Source organism: Lethenteron reissneri, chromosome 61 (genome assembly GCF_015708825.2).
Source record: "Lethenteron reissneri isolate LAM-NWPU_2019-01 chromosome 61, ASM1570882v1, whole genome shotgun sequence".
In the NCBI taxonomy this organism is placed as follows: Eukaryota; Metazoa; Chordata; class Hyperoartia; order Petromyzontiformes; family Petromyzontidae; genus Lethenteron; species Lethenteron reissneri.
In genome coordinates this window covers 88,800-110,696 of record NC_083839.1, presented here as the reverse complement: position 1 = coordinate 110,696, position 21,897 = coordinate 88,800, and positions in this window count along the sequence as shown.

The window sequence follows — 21,897 nt, the reverse complement described above, 5'->3', positions numbered from 1 at the left end:
GAGTCTATAACAACCCGGGGGGGTTTAACCCGAGTCTTGGTCTGTGGATTTCATCTTAGCCATTCGCTTAGTCCACTGCCAAACCACCGCTGTTAATCCACCGCTGCCAAACCAATGGGTGGGTGGGTGAGTGCGCGAGTGGGTGAGTGAGTGGCTGAGTGAGCAAGTGGTTGGGTGGGTTAAATGGTGGGTGGGTGAGTGAGTGAGCGAGTGGGTGAGTGAGTGATCCAGTCGGTGGGTGAGTGGCTGAGTGGGCAAGTGGTTGGGTGGGTGAGATGGTGGGTGGGTGAATGAGCGAGTGGGTGGGAGAGTGAGCGAGTGGGTGGGTGAGTGAGTGAGTGATCGAGTGAGTGATCGAGTCGGTGGGTGAGTGGCTGAGTGAGCAAATGGTTGGGTGGGTGAGATGGTGGGTGGGTGAATGAGCGAGTGGGTGGGAGAGTGAGCGAGTGGGTGGGTGGGTGAGATGGTGGGTGGGTGGGTGAGCGAGCGGGTGGGTGGGTGGGTGAGATGGTGGGTGGGTGAGTGAGCGAGTGGGTGGGTCGGTTAGATGGTGGGTGGGTGAGTGAGCGAGCGCTGAGTGAGCGAGCGGGTGAGTGAGCGAGCGAGCGAGTGGGTGGGTGGGTGAGTGAGTGGGTGGGTTAGATGGTGGGTGGGTGAGTGAGCGAGTGGGTGGGTGAGTGAGTGGGTGAGTGAGTGAGATGGTGGGTGGGTGAGCGAGCGGGTGGGTGAGATGATGGGTGAATTATTGAGCGAGACGATGAGTGGGTGAAGAGTGATCTCAAGGTTATTTTGGTTCGTCAGGTGAGGGAGGACTCAAAAGGGATGAGCGGTAGAATCTCGCTTGGCAAGCGTCACCTGGGTCACCAAACAAAAATTGACAAACGCAAGAAAATCAACCAAGACAAAAGTAAAAAGCGACCAAGCAAATAGCAATCAGCACAAAAACAACAACTCTACTGCATGGTGGGATCGAAAATATTGCTGATTGTGTGTGTGGGTGTGTTTGCAACTCCTATCTAAAGAGGGGGAGGCGGAGGGGGTGGTATGAGTTCATAATTTGTACGCGAAGCCCTCTGCAGAGGCTGAAACCACACACACACTCATCACCATGTTAAGGCAATTGTTAAGCCGCTCTCAGACTGGCTTACGAGCGTGACCGATGGATTATGCAGGCAATGAGGAAGCCGGGGTGGTGTGGGAGGGGAGGGGGAGAGGGGTGGGTTTAGGCGGGGGCCGTCACAGGGATAATCGACTGCCCACCGGATTCCTGAAGAGACGGGAACGCCTGGGCGGACGACTGCGCTTGGCATCGCTCCCATCACGGCTCGAGTCAAGAAGTCAAAGCGATTTCCTGGCGATGACGCGCCCGCTCATTCACCCGTTTACCCACCTTCCCCTGCCGCCGCCGCCTCCTGCCCACCCGCACAATAAACACATTTTTGTGGAAATTCCACATTCCTATGGCGGGGGCCGGTCTATCCATAGGACTAGCGCTGTTAAATTCCCCCTCCCTCCCCGCACCCGCCCACCAGAGTCGGTAATATATTTTATCCACCCACGGAGGGATGATGGGCTGAGCCCAACTCTCTACCGGGATTTGAATTCGGAACCTTCCGTTTGCCAGCCCCACGTGTCTACAAACATCCGGGCAGTTCGGTCCGAGCGAGCCTCAGCTCTGCCGATGAGGCCCTGAATGTCGAAGCCGCTCCAGAGCCGCCTTGCATTGAGCCAGCGACAAAAAGGCGGTTGTGGCTCATGGGATGCGTTGAAAATGTAATTTCGTTTTTATCTCTCACCTTACTAGCACGATCCCCTTTCCATATCGCAGGGCCATGTGCTGAGAGCCCTTGTGCCGCACAGGGGCAGCTGCCACTGGGGGTGGGTGGGGGTGCCCCTTTCACACAGGTCGTGTTCATCTTCTTGGTTCTTTCAGTAAAGTCACGTAGAAGGGAAGTAATAAAATAATAAAACATAATAAAATAATGAACTCGGCTCTCTGGGGTTTTTTTTATTATGTTTAATTTTTATTATTTTATTACTTCCCTTCTACGTGACTTTACCGAAAGACCCAAGAAGATGAATCCCTGCAGTCACGAAAGCTTTAAATCGAAAAATAAAACAGGTCGTGTTGTTGTTGTCGTGTTGTTGTTGTTGTTTGTTGTTGAGAATCGCTCTGAGCCAAGCTCGGCGTTTGTACAGGAGCGCGCCGCTGAGTCGTAAACTAAAATCAATCTCTCCGCGTTATCGCAGTCAGTTTTGTTTTTCGCGTTCTTATCTGGCGCTGAGCCGACCTGCACCGGAGACCCGCTCACCCGCCCGTGATCAAATCCTAACACGCGGTCACGGTCGATGCCCTCCTCAAGCTGAACATTCTTGACCTTCGGCATTGCCAGCGCATGCGGGCACGCGGGCGCCCAGAGTGTTACATTGTGACGAAGTGTTTTTTCCAAACACACAAAAATACAAAGATATCTCCCACCCCACCACCACCACGACCACCACGACCCTCCCCCCTCCCAACCATCCCCCCCCCCCCTTGTGGACTTCACAGGGGCTGGTGTGACCAGAGCCACGTCCTCAGTGCTGAGGTTTGTACACCGCAGCAGCTACTCATATGAGGTTGAGTCGACCTACGGGAGGCCCAGTACCGGTTCAGAAAATGGTCACCAATGTTGGCCGTGAGCGGGAATCGAACTCGGCTCTCCGGGGTTCGTAGAGCAGTGCACTTGGCCCAATGTAATGTTAAGGCTACACGGGAGATCTTTGTCTTTGTGTGTGCGCGTGTGCGTCCCTTCCTGGCTGAGACGCGCGTGGCTAGGTGGGTGGTTGGGTGGGTTGGTTAGTGGGTGGCTGGCTGGGTGGCTGGATGGGTGGGTGGGTTAGTGGGTTGGTGGGTGGATGGGTTAGTAGGTGACTGGGTGGGTGGCTGGGTGGGTGGGTTAGTGTGTGGCTGGCTGGGTGGCTGGGTGGGTGGGTTAGTGGGTGGCTGGGTGGGTGGGTGGGTTAGTGGGTGGGTGGGTGGCTGGGTGGGTGGGTGGGTAAGTTGGTGGCTGGCTGGGTGGGTTAGTAGGTGACTGGTGGGTGGGTGGCTGGGTGGGTTAGTAGGTGACTGGTGGGTGGGTGGCTGGGTGGGTGGGTTAGTGGGTGGGTGGGTGGGTTAGTGGGTGGGTGGGTGGATGGGTTAGTGGGTGACTGGGTGGGTGGCTCAGTTGGGTGCGTTAGTGGGTGGGTGGGTGGGTGGATGGCTGGGTGGGTGGGTGGGTTAGCGGGTGGCAGGGTCGGTGGATTAGTGGATGACTAGGTGGGTGGCTGGGTGGGTGGCTGGGTGGGTGGGTGCTCAGCAGTTTTTCAGCCCACGATCATCATCATCATCAGCCATGATCAATACCCCGCCACCTCTCCTGATGCTGGGATGCAAGAGAATATCAGCAACAACAACGACGTTGCTCAAAATGAGTACCTGGTGCGGTGTGTAAACATCACCACTCGGGAGACAAAGGGGGGCTGGCCACCCACCCCCTCGTATGCCATCCCGTACCTTCACAGGTGCTGCTACTCGCTAACAGCGCTTGCCCCCACAACACTCTGTGGAGGCTATACGGGGGTTCTTGATCTTTGTCTTTGAGCGTTAATAATGTATGATACATTATTGGCTGCGTCGGGCGGTGGCGGGTTTAACGACACATTTATATTTTTACGCGATCGAACACGAAAGAAAAAAAAAACCCTGCGCCATGGATGATACTGGTCGCGAAAGCCTCCTGCGTGTTTAAACCCTTGAGTGATCGTCCAGGCCTCACCGTGGTAGAGCTGGTCCCGTGCTCGAGCCCTCGCGGGCCGCTTTCAAGGGCTCCCGTTCGCCGCGACGCTTCGAGGTTTGTGCTCGAGGCTTTGCTTGCTTGAGTCTCGGAATCAAATTCTCGCTTCCCCCCACCCACCCACCCCCGTCTCTCCCTTCCTCTCTTTGTCGGCTAATGAGAGGGCACAGTTGAGACGATCTGTCTCTCCGGCGCTAATCCGTCCGTCCGTTCGCTCTCTGTGGGCCCCCGCAAACTTTGAGATCGTTCTTTGACTAACGCTGATATGGTGAGCGAGCTGCTGCTGCTGCTCGCAACGCCGCCACAGAATCTGTGTGGATATCTATGGGACCGGTTCTTTGTTTTTTGGTGTGCCATTATCACAGGCGCACCTGGGGCATGTTTGTTTTGGTGTGCCAGTATCACACGCCCCTGGGGCATGGTTTGTTTTTTGCGGTGAACGCAGACTTGATTTCTTGCAACAACAACAACAGCGTATCTTATTTGGTGTTCGGACATCTTAACATCTGTTTCGTTGCCAGAAAGAGTTACAACCTATTATTATTATTATTATACTGGTAGGAACCTCCTGGTTACACCAGCCCACAGGGGATGATTGTGTCCGTCCGTCCGTCGTGCAGGGAGGGGCTGGGTGGGGAGGGAGGGGCTGGGTGGGGAGGGTGGGGCTGGGTGGGGAGGGGCTGGTCACCCCGTGGTGCCCTTATAAAACTCAACGTTTAACCTACTCACGCCGGCTTGTAATCGCCCTCACAGTCGGCCATATTTGCGGAATACACCACGCCGCCGTTGACCCTGGCCATTGACCGAGCAACCCAACGTTCCTACCAACTCCCTCCGCAGGAATGTATTCTTTTCATACGGATCCGTCTGTAGACTGAATTGGCAGCTGTGGTCAGGCGGGGGCGGTTTGGGAGGAGGGGCAGTAGAGATGCGCTAGGAATCGAACTTGGCCTGGCCGCGTTCGTAGCGCAGTCTGCTAACGGCGACACTGCACTAAGGTACAGGCAAGGTACTCATTTGAGACCGAGTCGACCTAGAGGAAGCCCAGGACCGGTTCAGATAATCGTCGCCCGTGTTGGCCGTGAAGCGGGAATCGAACCCGTGTCGCCAGGTTCGTAGAGCAGCGCGCTAACCGCTGCACCACCGCTCCCCACACACGCGGCGTAACGCACGTCAGACACGTCGGGCACGGCTCAAACCTGCACTTAGACGCAGCAATTAGAGGGGGCGGTTGATATTAAGCCGTGTTCCCCGGGGCCTCTCAGGGGATGAACACTCACACATGAGGACTTGTCGATGGCTGACGGTTGTTGCCCCCGAACATGAGAGTCACTTACCAACGGCAGCTTCAAAGGGTGGCGTTTACCGCGTTGCCGACTAAAACTTTTATTTTGACGAAAATATTTTAGCAGGTAAGGCCCCCAACTTGAGCTGCTGCGTTTAGCAATTTTTTTCCCAGAAGCGAACTGGCTATCACAAATGATAGCTCAACGAAGTCGTCATCGCGTGGAAAATGGTTGAAGGGAAAACCCGGAGGACCCGGAGAAAAATCCACGCGACCACGGGGAAAGAGACGTGGAAAGTTCAAATACACTGGTCAACAAAAAAAAAAACATTTTTTTCTGGCCTGGACTTTTGCAGCTGTTTTAGACTAATTTCAGGGTGCTGATTCCAAATCAGATCTCAGATTTGCTCTATCACATCTCATTTTTATGCTATCGGCATACCCCATTTTCATTGATTTTACCCGAAATTAACATTGTCACTTATGATTGCAAGTTGTTGCGAGTCAGTGACTGCTTTAGTGTTAAAATATGGTGCTTTATTTTTAGGATAGTGTGTTTATAATATCATTTTATGTAGATATCCACATTTATTTAATCTTTTTCTTCTGCAGTTTTTATTTAAAATGCAATATTTGATATCTCAAAAACCTGATGTTCCAGATTTGGAATCAGCACCCCAAAATTACCTTAAAACCGTTGGAATACCTTATGCCAGAAAAAGTGTGTTGACCAGTGATATACAACATGCGTCGGGATTGAACCCACGCCCTCCTTCATAGCAGGCGAGGTAGCTAACATCTCGCCATTGTGGCGTCACCAATCTCTGTTGTAGCTGCTGCTGCAGCTGCTGTAGATACTGCAGCTGATGGAGCTACACCGCAGTATTGATCAACGTCAGGATGATTGTTACACACCGCAGTATTGATCAGCGTCAGGATGATTGTTACACACCACATCGGAGTATTGATCATGGCTGCATACGAACCGTGAACCTTTGCTCCCGCTGGGGCGATCTCATCGCCCAGAGGCCTCCCGACTATCGACTAAATAAGCAAAGCGGTGATCACACAACATTGTAGTACTGTAATCCTCACGATGCTATCAAGTGCAGTCTCTAACTCACTATTATTCACTCTGTCTCTCTGGACTCTTCCTTTGTTGTTGCTATCTATGTGCTGCGCTGAAGAAGGATCATTGCACGAAACGTTGCCGATCGTGTTTTTTCCTTTTTAAGGCCACACAGTGTTCGTTCTAAACGAGGAACGTGTCGCGTTTTTGTTGTTGTCAACTGTGTTTTTACTCCGCCTGCCTAGGAACCGTTATCTGTAGTCCAGATTTGAGCATTATTCATTTTAAATAATACGGGCTTGTTCTGGATTTATTCTTTCTCGTTGGTGTCTCGTATATTTGTGTTTGTTACTGTAGTAATAAAATGTTTAATACTCCGTCATGAAACGGAGAGGGAGCGACTCCCCCCCCCCCCCCAATGGAAAACAACAACAACATCATCATCATCAGCAGCTCCACTCATCCCGAGCCGGGGTTTTTTGGGTTGCTTCGTCTTTCCCTCCACGCGGGCTCTGAAATACGTTGGGGTGGTTCTTTTTTTGCATTCCCTTTGGCGCACGGGCACCCAAAGCGGTGGAAACAAAAGAAGAGGCACGTGAAATTAGAGAGAACGAGAGGATGAACGAGGCCCAGGAATGTGTGTGTGTGTGTGCAGAACTTGTACCCCACGGGAGCCGTGGTAGAGCGGTTAGCGCTGAGCCAAGCTACGAACCCGGCCCCCTCGTGTGCCGTGCCGGCCTTCATAGGTGCTGCCTGCTAACAGCAGCGCTCGCCCCAACAGTCGGTTCAGGCGATACGGGGGGATTTTTGTCTTCGTTTTGTATGTTGAACTTCTTTCGCACCGTACGTAGCCAACCGTGCTAATCGGAGGTGCAAAATAAATTGGACTCACAACAGCGGAGACCGCGACCCCGACCACGGCGCTGGGTCAAGCGGAGGGGGGGGGGCGCTGCCGAACGAAGTCGACTCTATAAAAACTAAAGCGTTTATTTTTTTATTTTTACGATATAAGGTCCCACTGGGGTGCATTTGCTTTATTTTTCTTAAGCGGCCCGACCATCACAAATGACAGCTCAACGAAGTGTCTTATCATCATCGTCATCACGTGGTAATGTAGAGCAGCCACATACTTGAATTGTGCGATGTTGATTGTAAATGTCCGGCGGAGGAAAACCGGAGGACCCGGAGAAAAATCCTCGCAACCACGGAGAGAGAGAGACACCGCAAACAGCAGACGTCAGCGTCGGGAATCAAATCTACAACCTCCTGTATACCAGGCGAGGTAGTTAATGATATTAAATTCTAATGTGGAATGCGCATTCCATCCTAGGATGCAAATGCACAATGCACGAAAAGCTGGAAACACAAACAGAACCAGGGCAGACCGACCGAACTAAGAGGGAAGACCACTTTAAAGGTTTTCAAAGCAGACTTCAATTTATCTACCGATATATTTGACATATATATCAATAGATATATTTAACATTTATATCTACCGATATATATTTAACATCTCTTCTTCGTCCCCGCAATATGATGAGATGGGCACACTGTTTTAAGATCACACAAACCAGGTTTATCGGTCAGATTAGGCACTATATACTTATATTTTTATTAATTTTAATTACATTTTTTACCCACGTGACTTTACCGAAAGAACTAAGAGTATGAATCCTTGCAGTCACGAAAGCTTCAAATCTAGAACTACTGTATATACTTTTGTGTTGTTTTGTTAAATGGCTGCGGGGTCCACTGACTGCAAGTATTTATTATCTTATGAATTATCCGGTACGGATACATTTTTAAATTAAAAAAATAACATTGCAACTGGGACAATGGAAATAAGAGTGATTAAAGGCCGAGGTGGTTTCAGGGTGAGTGAGGGGGATGGTAGGGGAAGTGGTCCCCCCCCCCACACACGCATACATGAAATAATAATAATTTAAAAACATTCAATGGAGTTTTCTTTTAATCTGCTAAATATCAATAGAATAACAATCTTTGGGGTTTCATGGGGACGGGGTGGGGTAGGAGGGGGGTGACCCCCCTTTCCCCCTCCCCCCATCGCCACCCCTTTGAATCCGCCACGAGTTTTCATGCGATGCTAATCTCAACAACAACAAAAAACACAACACAAAGATGCCCCGTGTAGCCTTAACAGGCTGTAGGGGCAAGTGCTGTTAGCGAGTAGCACCTATGAAGGCCGGCACGGTACACGACGGGGTGGGTGGCCAACACCACGCCCGACCGCCTTTGTCTCCCCAGTGTCGATGTTTACACACCGCACCAGGTACTCATTAAGGCTGAGTCGACCTAGGGGAGGCCCAGGACCGGTTCAGATAACCGTCCCTGGTGTTCGCCGTGAGCGGGAATCGAACCCGGGTCGCCAGGATCATAGCGCAGCGCGCTAACCACACACACACAGACACACAGACAGTTGCTACTTACTCAGTGTATTCTGGAAATGCTCGTTAGAATGTCTTTTTTTAACGGATTAACACTTTATGAAGATTTGTAAAACAAAATAATAATAATGGGTTTCGGGCTGCGGCATCAAACAGCAAGGCAAGCGACGTTTGTCGCATTCCATCAGCGCTTCAACCGCTTAATGCGCCCAAATGTTTCGTTGTAAGCAGCCAATGTCTTGCTACTTGTTTCTTCTCTCTCTCTCTCTTCCTTCCAACAGCAGCAGCAGCTTCTCCAACGGCTGCGAAGGGGTCAGCCACGGGCAGCCTTCGCGTACGTACGATGCCCTGCCAGCAAGCGGGGGGAGGGGGGGTAAGGGTCAAGGGGGTCACGTCCTAACAGTGCATTACAGATCACAACTGACAGCTACATTTTGTTAAGCTCCGCCGGTTTTTTCGTAGTAGCGGCGGTGATGGCGGTGGTGGTGTGTGTGTATTTGTTCGCGCGCGTGGTGTGGGGGGTTTTTTTTCGCTACTGCCGAGCGTTGCGTGAAATCGCTCGCGTCGAGCGCCTTCTGCTTTCGTGAGCCCCCCCCCCTTCCCCACGTGGCGAGTGCGAGAGACGCCGTCAGACCACGAGGCCTGCAGTGGCGAGGTAGGAGGGCGTCTCGCTCGCGGGAGCAGGACTCGGAGAAAGTGTCTGTGGAGAGATCGGGCATTGGCAACGGCCTCCCCCTACCTACCTCACCACCTACCCCCCCACCATCACCTACCCCCCACACCACCTACCTACCCCCCCCCCCGCCATCACCTACCCACCACCTACCCCCCCCCACCACCTACCTCCCCCCACCACCTACCCCCTCCCCACCATCACCAACCTCCCCCCCCGCCATCACCTACCCACCACCATCACCTTCCCCCCCCACCACCACCTACCCCCACCACCACTACCTACCTCCCCCCCACCACCTACCCCCCCCACCATCACCTACCCCCCACCACCACTAACCCCCCTACCACCACCTACCCCCCCACCACCACCTACCCCCCCACCACCAAGCCGATCGATGTTCGCCCTCCAAAAGAATCCGACCGCCGACACTTTAACAGTCATTGTTTAACGATTTTTCAAAAAATAAAAGTGCGCACACAGACACGTGATACGCGATGGTGACCGCCCTGGTGGTACGCCTCAAATGAGTACCTGGTCCAATGTGTAAACATCGCCACTTGGGAGACAAAGGCGGCCGGGCGTGGTGCTGGACACCCACCCTTTCGTGTGCCGTGCCGGCCTTCGTAGTTGCTCTCTAACAGCACTTGCCCCAACAGTCTGTCAAGGCTACACGGGGGATCTTTGTCTTTGTTTTTTTGCACAGTAGGGGGTACAGCTGGCTGCATGCCGACAGTCATTTCAGTCAGCCGACCCGTGGCACCTGCCGGGTCTGTCCCGTGACCTCCTCTCAGTCAGCGAGCCTTCGACAACTCCACGTGGTCGCCTCAAAGTGCACCTAGCCTGGCACAGGCGCCGTGGTGACGTCATCGTCACTTCGTGGCGAATGGCGGGGGTATTTGTGCGTACGTTGAGCTTCTGTCGCACTGTGCGTACCTAACCGTGATGATCGGAGGTGCCCGGGGGGAGTAAGGCCAACAAACTAAACACAAAAATAAGTTCTAAATCTAGATTTGAAGTTTTCGTGACTGCAGGGATCCATATACTCGTTGGTTCTTTCGGTACCTACGTGACTTTTACCGAAAGAACCAAAGAATAAGTTCTAAAGGAATGAGTTTGTAAATCTAGATGATGATAACATCGGAAGAGAAGAACGTTCCAGACGGCCGCAGGAGCAGCATCTGAAAGCGCCGCGCGATGCCGATGCGGTGACCTCCGACTTTGCTCGACGGCTGAGCCAAAATCCGCCGCTCCTGCTGCTGCTGCTGCGAGGATTCGTGTGAAGGTGGTTTCATGCTCCTTGAGTCGGAGTTGGCGTGATGATGGTTTATCCTCCTTGACGGGATCAGCGAAGCATTGCGGGTCGTGTGTGTCAAACCGCATCGTGGCGAATTTTGCGTCGAAAAAAAAAACATGTTGCGCGAAATCGCACAAACAGAGCCCCGCGTGAAGCAGAACGGGAAACAGTGATTGTTTAAAATATAGATTTCCGTGGCATAATTTAGATTTCTCGTGTAGCGATGCCGTTCTTTTTTGCTCCGATTTGACGACGCTTCCAGCAGACCCGAGCCTGCTTTGGTTTTTTTTAGCTGCCATCATTGTTTTTATTTCGCGACGTTAATCCTTTAACAGACTGTTGGGGCAAGTGCTGTTAGAGATTAGCACCTATGAAGGCCGGAACGGCACACGACCGGGGGGGAGCGGGGTGGTGGCCGGAACCACGCCCGGCCGCCTTTGTATCCCTAGTGGCGATGTATGCACACCGCACAGGGTACTGATTCAAGGCTGAGTCCACGTAGGGGAGGCCCAGGAACGATTCGGATAATCGTCACTGGTGTTGGTAGAGACAACACAGACACCCACTCACCACAAAAAGACAAAGATCCCCCGTATAGCCTTAACAGACTGTAGGGGCAAGTGCTGTTAGCTAGCATGAAGGCCGGCACGGCACACGAGGGGGTAGGTGGCCAACACCACGCCCGGCCGCCTTCGTCTCCCTAGTGGCGATGTATGCACACCGCGCAGGGTACTCATTTAATGCTGAGTCAACGTAGGGGAGGCCCGGGACCGGTTCAGATAATCGCCACTAGTGTCGGCCGTGAGCGGGAATGGAACTTGGCACGCCGGGTTCGTAGCGCTAACCGCTGCAACCACCGCTCCCCTTTCTCACCTGTTCACACACACACACAAAGTCAACGTGAAAAGCTTTTACTCTTGGACGCTTGTAAGTTTAAAGGAGAGGATTAGTGTCGATGGAAAGGAAACGGAGGGAGGGAGGGTGTCAGTGGGGGGACTTCAACTCGTAACCCAACCGCCGATGAGATGCGTTGTAAGGCAGGAATAAAACATGAAATGCCTTCTGTAAAAATGATAAATGTTCGCGTGTTGTGCTGTGTGTAATTAATACGTAAACAGGCGCGCGCGCGCACGCACACACGAGGAATGCATGAGCTCACGACCAACGCATTCCTTCTGATCAAAGAAGAAAAAAGATCACCCGTATAGCCTGCCACGTATCGTTAGGGCGAGTGCTGTTAGCGAGTGGCACCTACAAAGGCCGGTATGGTGTGGCCACCATCAGTGCCACCACCGCCACCATAACCACCAAACTGCCCCACGCAAGGCTGTGTACTGCCTTTGGTCGGGCGATTACAAAGCCAAAGATCACCCGCGTAGTCTTTAACAGACTGTTGGGGCAAGTGCTGTTAGTAAGTAGCACCTATGAAGGCAGGGAAGTGTGGGCCACCACCATTGCCACCACCGCCACCACCACCATAACCACCAAAACTGCCCCACGCAAGGCTGTGTACTGCCTTTGGTCAAGGTGATTACAAAGCCAAAGATCACCCGCGTAGTCTCTAACAGACTATCCGGGGCAAGTGCTGGTAGCGAGTAGCACCTATGAAGGCCGGCACGGCACACGAGGGGGTGGTGGGTAGCCAGCACTACGCCCGGCCGCCTTGGTCTCCTTATTTCTGATCGCACAGAGTAGCAGCAGCAAGGAGAGCAGCAGCTGCAACAGCAACAGAACTAAAACTATTTAAAAGAACAAAAAGGTGAGTGAAAACAATAATTGAAGGGAAAAAAGGTGAGTGAAAAAAATTATTGAAGGAAGAAAAGGTGAGTGAAGAAATTATTGAAGGGAAAAAAAGTGAGTGAAGAAATTATTGAAGGGGAAAAAAGTGAGTGAAGAAATTATTGAAGGGGAAAAAAGTGAGTGAAGAAAATTATTGAAGGGGAAAAAAGTGAGTGAAGAAAATTATTGAAGGGAAAAAAAGTGAGTGAAGAAATTATTGAAGGGAAAAAAAGTGAGTGAAGAAATTATTGAAGGGGAAAAAAGTGAGTGAAGAAATTATTGAAGGGGGAAAAAGTGAGTGAAGAAATTATTGAAGGGGAAAAAGTGAGTGAAGAAAATTATTGAAGGGGAAAAAAGTGATTGAAGAAAATTATTGATGGAAAAAGTGAGTGAAAAAATTAATGAAGGGAAAAAAAGTGAGTGAAGAAATTATTGAAGGGGAAAAAATGAGTGATGAAATTATTGAAGGGGAAAAGAGTGAAGAAAATTATTGAAGGGGAAAAAAGTGAGTGAAGAAAATTATTGAAGGGGAAAAAGTGAGTGAAGAAATTAGTGAAGGGGAAAAAAAGTGAGTGAAGAAATTATTGAAGGGGAAAAAAGTGAGTGAAGAAAATTATTGAAGGGGACAAAAGTGATTGAAGAAAATTATTGAAGGGAAAAGTGAGTGAAAAAATTATTGAAGGGAAAAAAAGTGAGTGAAGAAATTATTGAAGGGAAAAAGTGAGTTAAGAAATTATTGAAGGGGGAAAAAAGTGAGTGAAGAAATTATTTAAGGGGAAAAAAGTGAGTGAAGAAATTATTGAAGGGGAAAAAAGTGAGTGAAGAAAATTATTGAAGGGAAAAAAAGTGAGTGAAGAAATTATTGAAGGGAAAAAAGTGAGTGAAGAAATTATTGAAGGGGAAAAAAGTGAGTGAAGAAAATTATTGAAGGGGAAAAAAGTGAGTGAAGAAATTATTGAAGGGGAAAAAAGTGAGTGAAGAAAATTATGAAGGGGAAAAAAAGTGAGTGAGAAAATTATTGAAGGGAAAAAAGGTGAGTGAAGAATTATTGAAGGGAAAAAAGTGAGTGAAGAAATTATTGAACGGGAAAAAAGTGAGTGAAGAAATTATTGAAGGGGAAAAAAGTGAGTGAAGAAATGATTGAAGGGGAAAAAAGTGAGTGAAGAAAATTATTGAAGGGGACAAAAGTGATTGAAGAAAATTATTGAAGGAAAAAAGTGAGTGAAAAATTATTGAAGGGAAAAAAAGTGAGTGAAGAAATTATTGAAGGGGAAAAAAGTGAGTTAAGAAATTATTGAAGGGGAAAAAAGTGAGTTAAGAAATTATTTAAGGGGAAAAAAGTGAGTGAAGAAAATTATTGAAGGGAAAAAAAGTGAGTGAAAAAATTATTGAAGGGAAAAAAAGTGAGTGAAGAAATTATTGAAGGGGAAAAAAGTGAGTTAAGAAATTATTGAAGGGGAAAAAAGTGAGTGAAGAAATTATTTAAGGGGAAAAAGTGAGTGAAGAAATTATTGAAGGGGTAAAAGTGAGTGAAGAAAATTATTGAAGGGAAAAAAAATGAGTGAAGAAATTATTGAAGGGAAAAAAAGTGAGTGAAGAAATTATTGAAGGGGAAAAAGTGAGTGAAGAAAATTATTGAAGGGGAAAAAAGTGAGTGAAGAAATTATTGAAGGGGAAAAAAGTGAGTGAAGAAAATTATGAAGGGGAAAAAAGTGAGTGAAGAAAATTATTGAAGGGAAAAAAGGTGAGTGAAGAAATTATTGAAGGGAAAAAAGTGAGTGAAGAAATTATTGAACGGGAAAAAAGTGAGTGAAGAAATTATTGAAGGGGAAAAAAGTGAGTGAAAAAATTATTGAAGGGGAAAAAAGTGAGTGAAGAAAATTATTGAAGGGGACAAAAGTGATTGAAGAAAATTATTGAAGGGAAAAAAGTGAGTGAAAAAATTATTGAAGGGAAAAAAAGTGAGTGAAGAAATTATTGAAGGGGAAAAAGTGAGTGAAGAAATTATGAAGGGAAAAAAAGTGAGTGAAGAAATTATTGAAGGGGAAAAAGTGAGTGAAGAAAATTATTGAAGGGGAAAAAAGTGAGTGAAGAAAATTATTGAAGGGAAAAAAAGTGAGTGAAGAAATTATTGAAGGGAAAAAAGTGAGTGAAGAAATTATTGAAGGGGAAAAAAGTGAGTGAAGAAATTATTGAAGGGGGAAAAAGTGAGTGAAGAAATTATTGAAGGGGAAAAAGTGAGTGAAGAAAATTATTGAAGGGGAAAAAAGTGATTGAAGAAAATTATTGAAGGGAAAAAGTGAGTGAAAAAATTAATGAAAGGAAAAAAAGTGAGTGAAAAAATTATTGAAGGGGAAAAAATGAGTGAAGAAATTATTGAAGGGGAAAGAGTGAAGAAAATTATTGAAGGGGAAAAAAGTGAGTGAAGAAAATTATTGAAGGGGAAAAAAGTGAGTGAAGAAAATTATTGAAGGGGAAAAAAGTGAGTGAAGAAAATTATGAAGGGAAAAAAGTGAGTGAAGAAATTATTGAAGGGAAAAAAGGTGAGTGAAGAAATTATTGAAGGGAAAAAGTGAGTGAAGAAATTATTGAACGGGAAAAAGTGAGTGAAGAAATTATTGAAGGGAAAAAAGTGAGTGAAGAAATTATTGAAGGGGAAAAAAGTGAGTGAAGAAAATTATTGAAGGGGACAAAAGTGATTGAAGAAAATTATTGAAGGGAAAAAAGTGAGTGAAAAAATTATTGAAGGGAAAAAAAGTGAGTGAAGAAATTATTGAAGGGGAAAAAAGTGAGTTAAGAAATTATTGAAGGGGAAAAAAGTGAGTGAAGAAATTATTTAAGGGGAAAAAAGTGAGTGAAGAAATTATTGAAGGGGAAAAAAGTGAGTGAAGAAAATTATTGAAGGGAAAAAAAGTGAGTGAAGAAATTATTGAAGGGAAAAAAAGTGAGTGAAGAAATTATTGAAGGGGAAAAAAGTGAGTGAAGAAAATTATTGAAGGGGAAAAAGTGAGTGAAGAAATTATTGAAGGGGAAAAAAGTGAGTGAAGAAAATTATGAAGGGGAAAAAAGTGAGTGAAGAAAATTATTGAAGGGAAAAAAGGTGAGTGAAGAAATTATTGAAGGGAAAAAAGTGAGTGAAGAAATTATTGAACGGGAAAAAAGTGAGTGAAGAAATTATTGAAGGGGAAAAAAGTGAGTGAAGAAATTATTGAAGGGGAAAAAAGTGAGTGAAGAAAATTATTGAAGGGGACAAAAGTGATTAAAGAAAATTATTGAAGGGAAAAAAGTGAGTGAAAAAATTATTGAAGGGAAAAAAGTGAGTGAAGAAATTATTGAAGGGGAAAAAAGTGAGTTAAGAAATTATTGAAGGGGAAAAAAGTGAGTTAAGAAATGATTTAAGGGGAAAAAAGTGAGGTGAAGAAAATTATTGAAGGGAATAAAGTGAGTGAAAAAATTATTGAAGGGAAAAAAAACTGAGTGAAGAAATTATTGAAGGGGAAAAAGGTGAGTTAAGAAATTATTGAAGGGGAAAAAAGTGAGTGAAGAAATTATTTAAGGGGAAAAAAGTGAGTGAAGAAATTATTGAAGGGGAAAAAAAGTGAGTGAAGAAAATTATTGAAGGGAAAAAAAAGTGAGTGAGAAATTATTGAAGGGGAAAAAGTGAGTGAAGAAATTATTGAAGGGGAAAAAAGTGAGTGAAGAAAATTATTGAAGTGGAAAAAAAGTGAGTGAAGAAATTAGTGAAGGGAAAAAAAGTGAGTGAAGAAATTATGAAGGGGAAAACAGTGAGTGAAGAAAATTATGGAAGGGAAAAAAGGTGAGTGAAGAAATTATTGAAGGGAAAAAAGTGAGTGAAGAATTATTGAACGGGAAAAAAGTGAGTGAAGAAATTATTGAAGGGGAAAAAAGTGAGTGAAGAAATTATTGAAGGGGAAAAAAGTGAGTGAAGAAAATTATTGAAGGGGACAAAAGTGATTGAAGAAAATTATTGAAGGGAAAAAAGTGAGTGAAAAAATTATTGAAGGGAAAAAAAGTGAGTGAAGAAATTATTGAGGGGAAAAAGTGAGTGAAGAAATTATTGAAGGGGAAAAAAGTGAGTGAAGAAATTATTGAAGGGGAAAAAAGTGAGTGAAGAAAATTATTGAAGGGGAGAAAAAGTGAGTGAAGAAAAATTATTGAAGGGGAAAAAAGTGAGTGAAAAAAAAATTTTTGAAGGGGACAAAAGTGATTGAAGAAAATTATTGAAGGGAAAAAAGTGAGTGAAAAAATTATTGAAGGGAAAAAGTGAGTGAAGAAATAATTGAAAGGGGAAAAAAGTGAGTGAAGAAATTATTGAAGGGGAAAAAAAGTGAGTGAAAGAAATTATTGAAGGGGAAAAAGTGAGTGAAGAAATTATTGAAGGGGAAAAAAGTGAGTGAAGAAAATTATTGAAGGGAAAAAAAGTGAGTGGAAGAAACTTATTGAAGGGAAAAAAAGTGAGTGAAGAAATTATTGAAGGGAAAAAAAGTGAGTGAAGAAATTATTGAAGGGGAAAAAGTGAGTGAAGAAAATTATTGAAGGGGAAAAAAGTGAGTGAAAGAAAATTATGAAGGGGAAAAAAGTGAGTGAAGAAAATTATTGAAGGGGAAAAAAGGTGAGTGAAGAAATTATTGAAGGGAAAAAAGTGAGTGAAGAAATTATTGAACGGGAAAAAAAGTGAGTGAAGAAATTATTGAAGGGGGAAAAAAGTGAGTGAAGAAATTATTGAAGGGGAAAAAGTGAGTGAAGAAAATTATTGAAGGGGACAAAAGTGATTGAAGAAAATTATTGAAGGAAAAAAGTGAGTGAAAAAATTATTGAAGGGAAAAAAAGTGAGTGAAGAAATTATTGAAGGGGAAAAAAGTGAGTTAAGAAATTATTGAAGGGGGAAAAAAGTGAGTTAAGAAATTATTTAAGGGGAAAAAAGTGAGTGAAGAAAATTATTGAAGGGAATAAAGTGAGTGAAAAAATTATTGAAGGGAAAAAAACTGAGTGAAGAAATTATTGAAGGGGAAAAAGTGAGTTAAGAAATTATTGAAGGGGAAAAAAAGTGAGTGAAGAAATTATTTAAGGGGAAAAAAGTGAGTGAAGAAATTATTGAAGGGGAAAAAAGTGAGTGAAGAAAATTATTGAAGGGAAAAAAGTGAGTGAAGAAATTATTGAAGGGAAAAAAGTGAGTGAAGAAATTATTGAAGGGGAAAAAAGTGAGTGAAGAAAATTATTGAAGTGGAAAAAAGTGAGTGAAGAAATTATTGAAGGGGAAAAAAGTGAGTGAAGAAAATTATGAAGGGGAAAAAAGTGAGTGAAGAAAATATTGAAGGGAAAAAAGGTGAGTGAAGAAATTATTGAAGGGAAAAAAGTGAGTGAAGAAATTATTGAACGGGAAAAAAGTGAGTGAAGAAATTATTGAAGGGGAAAAAAGTGAGTGAAGAAATTATTGAAGGGAAAAAAGTGAGTGAAGAAAATTATTGAAGGGGACAAAAGTGATTGAAGAAAATTATTGAAGGGAAAAAAGTGAGTGAAAAAATTATTGAAGGGAAAAAAAAGTGAGTGAAGAAATTATTGAAGGCGAAAAAAGTGAGTGAAGAAATTATTGAAGGGGAAAAAAGTGAGTGAAGAAATTATTGAAGGGGAAAAAAGTGAGTGAAGAAAATTATTGAAGGGGAGAAAAGTGAGTGAAGAAATTATTGAAGGGGAAAAAAGTGAGTGAAAAAAATTTTTGAAGGGGACAAAAGTGATTGAAGAAAATTATTGAAGGGAAAAAAGTGAGTGAAAAAATTATTGAAGGGAAAAAAGTGAGTGAAGAAATAATTGAAAGGGAAAAAAGTGAGTGAAGAAATTATTGAAGGGGAAAAAAGTGAGTGAAGAAATTATTGAAGGGGAAAAAAGTGAGTGAAGAATTATTGAAGGGGAAAAAAGTGAGTGAAGAAAATTATTGAAGGGAAAAAAAAGTGAGTGAAGAAAATTATTGAAGGGAAAAAAAGTAAGTGAAAAAATTATTGAAGGGGAAAAAAGTGAGTGAAGAAATTATTGAAGGGGAAAAAAGTGAGTGAAGAAATTATTGAAGGGGAAAAAAGTGAGTGAAGAAAATTCTTGAAGTGGAAAAAAGTGAGTGAAGAAATTATTGAAGGGGAAAAAAGTGAGTGAAGAAAATTATGAAGGGGAAAAAAGTGAGTGAAGAAAATTATTGAAGGGAAAAAGGTGAGTGGAAGAAATTATTGAAGGGAAAAAAGTGAGTGAAGAAATTATTGAACGGGAAAAAAGTGAGTGAAGAAATTATTGAAGGGGAAAAAAGTGAGTGAAGAAATTATTGAAGGGGAAAAAAGTGAGTGAAGAAAATTATTGAAGGGGACAAAAGTGATTGAAGAAAATTATTGAAGGGAAAAAAAGTGAGTGAAAAAATTATTGAAGGGAAAAAAAGTGAGTGAAGAAATTATTGAAGGCGAAAAAAGTGAGTGAAGAAAATTATTGAAGGGGAAAAAAGTGAGTGAAGAAATTATTGAAGGGGAAAAAAGTGAGTGAAGAAAATTATTGAAGGGGAGAAAAGTGAGTGAAGAAATTATTGAAGGGGAAAAAAGTGAGTGAAAAAAATTTTTGAAGGGGACAAAAGTGATTGAAGAAAATTATTGAAGGGAAAAAGTGAGTGAAAAAATTATTGAAGGGAAAAAAGTGAGTGAAGAAATAATTGAAAGGGAAAAAGTGAGTGAAGAAATATTGAAGGGGAAAAAAGTGAGTGAAGAAATTATTGAAGGGGAAAAAAAGTGAGTGAAGAAATTATTGAAGGGGAAAAAAGTGAGTGAAGAAAATTATTGAGGGAAAAAAAGTGAGTGAAGAAAATTATTGAAGGGAAAAAAAGTAAGTGAAAAAATTATTGAAGGGGAAAAAAGTGAGTGAAGAAATTATTGAAGGGGAAAAAAGTGAGTGAAGAAATTATTGAAGGGGAAAAAAGTGAGTGAAGAAAATTCTTGAAGGAAAAAGGTGAGTGAAGAAATTATTGAAGGGAAAAAAGGTGAGTGAAGAAATGATTGAAGGAAAAAAAAGTGATTGAAGAAAATTATTGAAGGAAAAAACTAGTCATGAAAACGACTGAATTCGAATTTTTTTTATTGAATCACGCAAATGATATATAATATGTTCGCATCATTGGGCAGTAGAAAATATACCGTTTGGTGAAAATAATCGCGGTATCTGCAAATAGCTCTGCGCAGACCACCTCCTCAGGGGCATCGTGGCCCCACTGACCAACCACAGGACCCATCGAAGGACCCACCGAAGGACCCACCATTGGGATTTTAGACCAACAACAATGCCATTGTGTTTTATTCTAGTTCGAGTGAATTAAAGTCGGGGGGGGGGGGTGGGGGCACAATAAATCTACATCGACGAAGAAAAAGTCACCACCTCTCACTCGACAGCGTCAGGGGGTCTCCCATCGATACGCCGCAACCTGCCACGTGGCGAGTTCGACACCACAAAAATACCGGCGCCGGATCTCGGTGCGCGAGTCAACTTCTGCGTCAAGGTGGGGCTGGGCACGGGTGACCACCGAACTCTCTCGTCCGTCGTCAGCCGCGGGTGTCCGCTGGTGAAGACGCGAGCCCTCGAGCTCCCGAGCCGTTAAGCTCTTCTCTCAGCCGGCCTCGCGATGGGGACGCCCAGAACACCGCTTTCGAGATTGCCCAAATCGAGTGCGGCGATTTTAGCGTCCGCGTTGTTACCTTTGTTGACGTTTTTTTGTTTAGTTCTGAACAACAACGACAACGACAACAACAAAACGCGCCTCCGACCACCGCGTGCGTGCCACAATGGCGCCTTCCGCGTGCGGCGTTCGCGCTCCCCTCCGCAACGACCCACGCGGTGACCCTTTTGGGCGACGCCGCCGCGTCCGTTCTGAACTAGGGGCGGCACGTGGAGGGGGGGGTGGTGATGAGGAAAACACCGCGGATTCTCAGCGTGGCGGCCGACGGGGGAGGAGGAGGAGGAGGGGAGGAGGAGGAGGCGCACGCGACTAACGGAGCAAACCGCTGGGTGCGCAACACCGGATCCGTTCCCGATGGCCACCTCGGAGGGTGCAGAGGTGGGGGGGGTGGAGGAACTGATGGAAGTCGGCGCCCGGCTCGCGCGATTCTACAGCGGTGGGGGACGTCCGCGTGTCGAGCGCGCAGGCGGTGCAACTGCACCGAAGCTGCCCGCGCGCGGGGCCTCTACGAAGAGGGGAGTAAAAAGGACTTGGTGGGCGGGAAGAAGAAGCAGTGGGGGGGGGGGGGGTAGGCGGGAGAAGGGGGACAAGGGGCGGCCGTGTTTGGCTCTTGACTCCAGGGCCAGGTGCCGAACCGCGCCACGCCTCCGACATCGAAGAGAAGAGCCGGGGCTGGGGCAACGCCGCTCGCTCGGCACTGAATCAGTCGATGGGGCGACGCGGGCGACAAGGAGGCGGAATCAGCAGCACGCGCGTGTCCCCCGGTGACCCTCCACCCCCCCCCCCCCACGGTGAGCCTCCCCTCCCCCCCTCAGTGATCCTCCCCCCACCCCCCCACGGTGACCCCCCACCCCCCCCCCCCACGGTGAGCCTCCCCTCCCCCCCTCCAGTGATCCTCCCCCCACCCCATCACGGTGACCCCCCACCCCCCCCCCACGGTGACCCCCCCCCCCCCACCCCCCCCAGTGACCCTCCCACCACCCCCCCCCCAGTGACCCTCCCCACCCCCCCCCCCCACGGTGACCCCCTCCACCCCCCCGGTGACCCTCCCCCCACCCACCCCAGTGACCCTCCCCACCTCCTCCCCCGGTTACCCCCCTCCAACCCTCCCCCCCTCCCACAAAGTTACGAAGCGGACGAGCATAGATGGTCGGGCAAAGATTCTCATCGCTCCGACGATGACACAAAACAAAAATAAAATGATGACCGAGGGAGTTCGCCTTCTCCGACGTGCGTTCGGGACAGTGAGGGAGTCCCTTTATTTTGTTGTCGTCGTCGTCGGACAACATTGCAACATTGCCCGACGTTTCGCGTCGCACGTCGTCTGCAGCAGTTCCTTAAAAAACCCAAAACAACGACAACAAAAGCAGCTCCCAGCTACGTGGGGGGAAGGGGGGGTGGGCGAAAACGTCGGACTCACAGCAACACGGCGCGCGCACGGCCGCAGAAACCTCGACGCACGATGAGTGGCAACAGTCACAACAACAACAACAACAACAGCAAATGACAACAACAACAACTTAATCTGTACAATATGAACAATGTGTGACGCTCGTTTGCCTGCTCGTACGTTTGTTTCGGGGTTCGTTTGTTTCTCTTTTCTTTTACACAATAAACATTCAGATAAATTAATATATATTTCATGATTTCCATGAAGCCGGGAGACAGCCAGCCGACTATTCACAAAACGCGTTGTTGTTGTTATTGTTGTTTTCGTCCCCTTAGCGTTCCAAACGCGATCGATTGCGCGCCCAGTGGCCTCCTGCGCGTGGCTGTCTGCCGTGGCGTCGCCCACCATCGCTTTGGACGATCGGCGCGACGGTTAAACACACCGTGGTCTACGCTCCAAACACC